Genomic DNA, 7,912 nt, shown 5'->3' on the forward strand with positions numbered 1-7,912 from the left:
ATAATGTAAATATGAGACTCGTTGATAAGTCTGATATGATGATTGGCGAAATAGACTGTCTCAGGAGAAACACCCGATGGTACAGGAAGGCTTGCCTGCACATGCTCGATATGTGCATGCTCAATGCCTTCATTCTTTACAAGACACAAGTCGGGGGCATAAGGCAACCATCACTGAGACAGTTTTCCAAGACTGTCGTGCAGCAGCTACTTGAACGATTTGGTCAGGTGACGGCATTGATCCCGAGGCGATACTCTGACACACAAACTGACCGTCTTGAGTGCCGCAATTACATGAGCCGGCACCAGCTTGTGAAATTGCCTCCTAAAGCAGGCGGCAGGTTGTCACAGGGCCGCTGCAGAGTATGTTCAACCACCACACGAAGGCCTACGACGAGAAAAATGAGCACACACCAGTGCCTTGAATGCCAAGTCGCTCTATGTGTAACTCCGTGCTTTGCCGAGTACCACTCTCTGAGTAAATACTGAAAGTGACAGTGATATATAGTGATGCGACAGTGACGTGCTTTGCCAATAATTGTATAATGGATAATGTAGTAATAAGGGATATTTTGCCTAGAAAATAAAGGAAATATTGGCCAGTATAATAAGTGATATTGTAATAAGAGAATCTGCGGCACTTGTGGAATTCTGCGGCACTTATGTAATTCTGTGATGCGCCAGTGACGCAATATAGTAATAAGTGCATTGTAAATATAATGTACATTGCCCATATTATATGTAAAATAATATTAGAAGTTAGAAAGAATGAAAAGATCGCAGGAAACGTCAGTGAGCGGGTGCTGCCGCAGTGAAGTGAGGCGCAGCCGCAGTGAAGAGCGGGCGCAGCCGCAGGGAAGTGCCTTTTACCTACCTCAGTGAACACAGAGTGGGTGTTTATCGTATGTACAGTGTTCATATATGTTTATATTACTATTATGAGAGAGTGGTTGGCATTTGGTACTGGTGTGTGGGGCGTAAAATAGTTATTTCACACCCCTCACTTCTAACGGCTCTCCCCGTCCTGTGAAAGTCAACGAAGTCATGAAACCTACGTCAATGGAAAGCTGAAGGTTTGTACTTTCTAATGGTACCTTATTTTTTTCTCTAGCTTTATTCTGTGCAGAGTTATTAAGGTTTAAAGGTTTGTTTACATTTGGCTGAAACCCCCGCGGGAGAGGACAGTCAGACCAAAACAATACCCGCGGTTAAGGGGTTAATAACCTCCGGCACTGAACAACCCATTACAGTAAAAAACTGTGAACAATTATGGGAAGGGAACGAAGGTCACTGGCATGTTTACACAACTCTACGATACGATTCCAAGCAGTCAGAGGGTCAGTTAATCTCAGATGTTTTCGCCCATTTGGTAAATGCACCATAACTTTGTAACTTCTCCCGTGAATCATAGCATGAGTTTAGGAAACTAAATAACATATTGTTAGGTGCGCCAGATGATTATCTTCACATCTTTAAGAAAATGGAAGAAATTTAATCCCTCTGAGTACGTAGAGTAAGTTTCTTCCATTCTTCTATCAATTTGTTTTTCTTAAAGACGTGAAGATAATCGTCTGGCTCACCTAGCAATGTGTTATTTAGCTTTCCAAACCCATGCTATAATTCGCTATGAGTCACGGAAAAACTCATAAAGTTACAGGGCATTTACCAAATGGGCGAAAACATCTGAGATTAAGCGACCGCCTGACTGCTTGGAATCTTAGCACAGAGTCATGTAAACGTACCAGTGACCTTTGTTCCCTCCCCATAATTGTTCAATTTTCTTTATAGCTCACACTGACTTGATATCACTGACATCGGTACTGTAAAGGGTTGTTCAGTGCCGGAGGTTATTAAGGGGTTAATGGGATATATTACTGTTTGCATCAGTACTCTCTTTCACATTCAACACAAAAACGAACAAAAGAATGAGCGCTAAATGTACGTTTAACTTTCATCAGAGAGACCTTAGCAATTCATATTCCTCCAGTTTATTTTTAAGTATTTTTCTGACTTTAGGTTAGGTTAGGTATGGTTAAATTATTAGGTAGAGTTAAACTCGGTTAGATTAGGTTTAGTTAAACAGGACAGTCCCTTCCTCCATTATGCTGAGGAATAAAAATACTAGAGCTGTCACAGCCGTACAGCTAAAAACAATGGGGAAACTGATTTAACAAGCACCATTATTTATGGGTAATGCATTACAGTATCAGTGGTTCATGGGCTACGCAATTACCAGTAAATGACACTTTCAGGAATGCGTCAAGAATGAACGAATTTCAAGAATTAGCGAGGGGGCTTGGAACGTAACCCTCGCTAATTTGGAGGGGGTGGTTACTGTACTGTATGATACTATCCAATATTGTAATCAATATAATACTATACCTGAGTCTGAAAAAATATAGAAATTAGTGAACATACAGAAGTGTAATGAAACATTAGGCCTACAAGTCACAGATAACACTTCCTGGACTGCCGAGATGATTCCGGACATCTGCCGAACAATCAAAGATTTTCGTAAATGGGATTATTTCTCAAAACTGCCGAAATGTCGGATCTACTGAATAATCAGCTGCCGAATAATGGGACTTTTACTGTACCTGTCTATATATATATATATATATATATATATATATATATAAATGGATGTACATGTATGTATATATACCTATGCATATATACATCCATTATATATATAATATAAAATCTATCTATCTATCTATCTATCTATATATATTCATTCAGTCATTCATTCATTCATCATCCAATCCTACATTGCCCCATGAGAAGCATAAGAGCCCAGGGCTAGGCAAGTTGGTCCTGACATTTAAGATGAGAGTGACCAGCCTCACTCATCCCTGAGTGGCATTATGTGAGCAATAAAACATATATATATGTATATATATATATATATATATATATATATATACACTCAACCCCCTGCTATCGCGCGTTCAGCTATCACGTTTATCTGCTATCACGCACACACCAAATGCACAACCATACATGCTATCACGCACCCCAAGACTGCTATCATGGGTTGAGTTTGAAGACAGGCTAAGAGAAACTTATTCACACGGCACTTCATACGAGGTTTGCACGTTTATCTGCTATCACGCACACACCAAATGCACAACCATACATGCTATCACGCACCCCAAGACTGCTATCATGGGTTGAGTTTGAAGACAGGCTAAGAGAAACTTATTCACACGGCACTTCATACGAGGTTTGCCGAGGATACGACGGTTAATTGGAACGGTAACGTGGTAAAATTGCCGACGATACCATGGGCACTTGGAATGCATCTGAACGGATTCATTCAGTAAAATACGTAGAGAGCCACGGATTCACTTTCACTGTTATAACATCAAGTATTTGTACTCATATTCTTATATTACTAATTACTTACATTACTATTTACATTTTCTATTGTATTTTCAATATTTACCCTTCTATTTTACTTACACTATGTTATTCACTGTCACTTTCAGTAAGATAAAACTATAATACACTGTTCAATCATATGTACTGAACATCCATTGCTTTCACTTGCTATTTACACATTATTTACACATTATTTTCACATTACTTTCCTTTCCCACTTGCACTTTTAGAACTGCTTCTGGCCGTGGTAATCAAAGAAGTAGGTAACACAAAGGGGAACCTGGCACTCAGCGCAATGCCAAGAGGTGCATTTGTGCTCAGGTGTGCAGCGGGTGGTATGTGCACACACCTGGCACCTGCGGATCGCAGCCTTCCTCTTGCCTGTGGCAGGCATTTGCACCAGTCTGTACCAATCCATGTACGCCCTCTGCTCAAGTCGGTCGGGAAGTGTTACTGGATGGCGCCTTGGAGTTGCTGCTGTCACCCTACCATATCTTTCCAGCAGCTGATGAACACAAGTCCTGGCGAACAACCTCAGGGAGAAGGACTTGGGTGGCTTGACCTTCATCTTTTATAGGATGAAGGCGTTCAGCATCGTCATGTCTATGAGATGCAGAAAAACTTTCCTGTACCACCTAGTATTCTTCTTGAGGCAGTCGATCTCACCAGTCATCATGTCGGACTTGTCCACCAGCCGCATGTTGATATTGTAGTCTAACACAGCATCAAGTTTCATCACAGGTTCGCCTGTCCTACGGTCGACCTTCCCACTGTCTGTCATTTCCCCCTTATGTTTGGTGGTGAGCATGTGCACGACCCTCTTGTCATGCCACTGTATTGCCAGCATCTTCTCAGACTTGCATAGGTGCACGTCTCCTCGCTGCGAGGTTCCTGCCTCTGGGAATTTAGGGAAGTGGGCACGATTACTTTTGACAGTGCCACAGGAGCCAATGCCGTGCTCTGAAAGGTATTTGGCAAGTTTCGGTGCTGTATAATAGTTGTCTGTATACAGCACATGATTCCCACCAAAATACTTTTCAAGGAGCACTTTCACTACACAGCCTGAGAAGCCAAGGGGGTGTGTTTTGTCCAGATTGACAGTGCTGGCTGAATAAATGACGAAGTCAAGGATGTACCCTGTCTTACAGTCGTGCAGTACAAAGAACTTAATTCCAAAGCAATGGCGTTTGCTTGGAATGTACTGAACAAACCGAAGACGTCCTCTGAACAAAACCAAGGATTCGTCAATGACAGCCTTCTGAAAGGGGTGGAAGAATGACATAAACTTATCCTTCATTCTGCTCAGAATCTCCCGGATCTTCCAGAGTGGGTCGGTTTGGGAAGGTACATCGTTGTCGGCAAAGTGCAGGTTTCCCATGATGTTAAGGAAGTGATCTCTGGCCATGTACTTATTGAAGGTGGGTGAGGGTAGTAAGGGGTCCATGGACCAGTATTCTTCCAACTCATGCTTCTTGGAGTGTGGCATGAGAAGCATGAGGGCGAAGAACACATACAGCTCCTGCACTCCCAGCATGGACCACTGTTGCATCTTGGCTGCACCTGTACCACTTGCAGCACGTTGTGATTCATACCTGTTGGTCTCATCACATATGTGCTGCATGACTTCATCATCTAGGAAGGCCAAAAGAAGTCCACACACTCAGCATCATCGTCAAGAATGAAGTCAGGCTGTACTCCTGAGGAACTCTCATCAAAATCTAAATGTTTTGGGCCAAATCGGACCCTTCCGTCCACGCGAAGGCGTCCAGGATTCCCTGTCGTGGGGTGTAGGGTGGGTGAGGGTGGTGGGTGGCTGTGAGGGAGATTTACCACGTTCAAGGTCACTCGCGCTGACCCTGGGTTGCCGTACAGCACTAGCAGCCCTTACTCTAGTAGCAACTCTACTTTTACAGGTCAGGGATTTACCTCTTCCTCTACGGCCTGCCTTCACTGTTGATGCTGGTGGTGACTCTGACGACAAAGACTCCGGAGATAATGCAGCAGAAGAAGAGGAAGAAATGAGTGAAGTGGGGCTTGGGGAACAGGGAGGTGAATCAACTCGGGACTCATGGCGGGCTGGGTCACGCGGGGCCATTGTTCCGGGGCTAAGACGCCGCCTTTTCACTCCCTTCCCATATTCCTACCCTTGCTGCACTAACAGCTCCCTTCCCTTGGAGCTAGGGATAACTTTGGACACTGAAGCACTCGTACTAGTACTTTCTGGCACGATTTCCTCACCCGGGTCATCACATGAATCCCCCGAAGGGTCAAAATCACTATCCATCATCACCATTGACAATTCCGCTAGTTCACGTTCCACTGCAGAGTCACTTAGTCCTTTCCTGCTTCCCTCACGACTTTTTCTGGGTGTAGAGGTCACAGGGCCCTTTGCAATGGGCGCAGAAGCAGCAGAAATGGCGGGGCGCGAGTGTGACATGTTTTAACCACAGCGGAGGACAAGGAACTAAATGCTGCGGCTTATCTGAGAAGGCAAGGGTGACAGTGACAATGAGGATGACAGCTGCTAACTTACATGCTAATAAATTATTGGTAGAAAATCTCGACAATACATAAAGAAATAGGTAGTTCCAGGTGAATGTAAATGTCACTTAGGCTTCTCCCTTCCTTTCTGATATATATTTTTATTACAGAAATAGATTACAAGGCATAATTCAAAGGGGAAATTACCGTGGTAATGTAGCGAATGAATGCATGTGAGGTGTTGTCAGGTGATAATTAGCCAATTCCTGGTGTATACCACTATCACTTACCTTATTTTTTTTTGGTATATATTATTTTGTATAAGTATAGGGCATAGGGCTTATTTCAATGGATGAAATCTGTGGAAAAATCCGGGGGAGATTTGCTTAGCGCAGCATGGCGTGGGAGGTGAGAGGACAGGGTAATGGAGGGCAGGTACGGAGGGGAGTCACGAAGGGGGTAAAATCGCTAAAATGTCAACAATGGATGGGAGTACAGATGAGATTTGGAGTGCTGACTAGTGTTGGACATTGGCAGTACTGATAGATGATACAAGCCACCACTTGAAAGCCCAGGATAATTCAAAATAACACAGAATCACAAAAGTGACGCCCCGCGGTATGATCCATTGCGACCGAGCGTCACGAAAGTGACGCCCAGCGGTTAAGGGGTTAAATAGGTTTAAATAAGTGCTATGTATGTCAAGCAGGGAGTTAATTAAGCGACTTTCAAAGTTGGGCAGGGTTAGGGTCCTTAAGTACCAGTCCAGGAGCCAGGGGCCCACTTTCAGGACGGGACCACTTTCCGGACATGCCTTTGGCTCTATTACATCGGACAGTGGAGGGATTATTGTATATACAGTGTATATATATATATATATATACAGTACCCTCGCGTCCAACACGTGTTTGTCCAGCACGATTCGCGTCCAGCACGAAGAGTAAAAACTTAGTACAATTCACACTGACGGAGCTCCGAGAAGTGGGTGAAATCCGCAGAGTTCGCTTCTAGCACGATCACCCCCGGTCCAACACGGTCATACTGGATGTTCCCGTGACGCTGACAGCCAATCAAAACTTATGATCAAGTAGCCTCCCCCGCCCGCTATCGTGACGAGATCGTGATGTCGCCCAATGAAAAACGCTTCTGCTCTCACATGATTTTTGTTTAAATTTCTCCCGCCACAGCGCCACTCAGTTGCATAATTTGCATTGGACGGTGCTTTTTTCTCGCTGCACTTTCTGCCCTCGCTACTGCATTTTACCCTGCTCACGATGCCTAGGAAGCCTTCTGAGAACCCCAAGAAGCGGCAGCACCTCCCTCAGGCCACCAAGCTAGAATTCATCGAGAGGCAGAGGAAAGGGGAGAGGAATTTCAAAGGATTTATGAGGGAGGTTGAGGAGGAGCAGCAGCCATTACCCGCTACTGACGCCAGCAGCCATCCTCCAGGAATCCAGTAGGATTACCTACAGTCTTGGATATCACCTTCCATTCCCAGCAAGCCCACCAACATTATCCTAAAAGGTTAGTTATCATTCATAGTACAGTACCATTTATTATAATTACAGTAGTACCAATATATGTATAGGTATATGGTAGGTATTTAGGGTGACTTTTCCTAGGGTTGCTGACATAATTCATTTTTCCCCATAAGCTCTGTTGTTTGTCCAACACGTTTTTGGTCCAACACGTAACCCATGCATGACAATATTACCATGTTGGACGCGAGGGTACTGTATATATATATATATATATATATATATATATATATATATACTGTAGATACAGCAGAGTCACGATTTAAGACAAAATGAAACAACGATCTTACAATAACACGAGTGTTTAATTTCTCCAATAATTACTTAATAGCACGGTAATACCACTCAATCGCGTGAGAGAAACTGTGGGAAATGGTTGTGTTTAGGTATTGGATTTCCTGATACAACTCGTGTGTTATGCTTCTGTCGATCACTGATTGGCTTCCTCAACCCGATCCGACCCACGTGACCCATGTCCCATACCACCTACCACAGCCTGCCTCAGTGTTG

General features: G+C 43.8%; 1 protein-coding gene across 1 annotated transcript in view; it reads left to right on the forward strand.

The window, feature by feature from the left end:
• The window catches only part of sl (small wing phospholipase C gamma 1), a gene marked incomplete at its 3' end in the record, with an annotated part of 811,582 nt that overhangs the window by 557,307 nt on the left and 246,363 nt on the right, over window positions 1–7,912 (forward strand). The gene's annotated exons all lie outside the window — the stretch shown is intronic.

Source organism: Coenobita brevimanus, chromosome 62 (genome assembly GCF_032717465.1).
Source record: "Coenobita brevimanus isolate Jiangsu-jjx chromosome 62, ASM3271746v2, whole genome shotgun sequence".
NCBI lineage: Eukaryota > Metazoa > Arthropoda > Malacostraca > Decapoda > Coenobitidae > Coenobita > Coenobita brevimanus.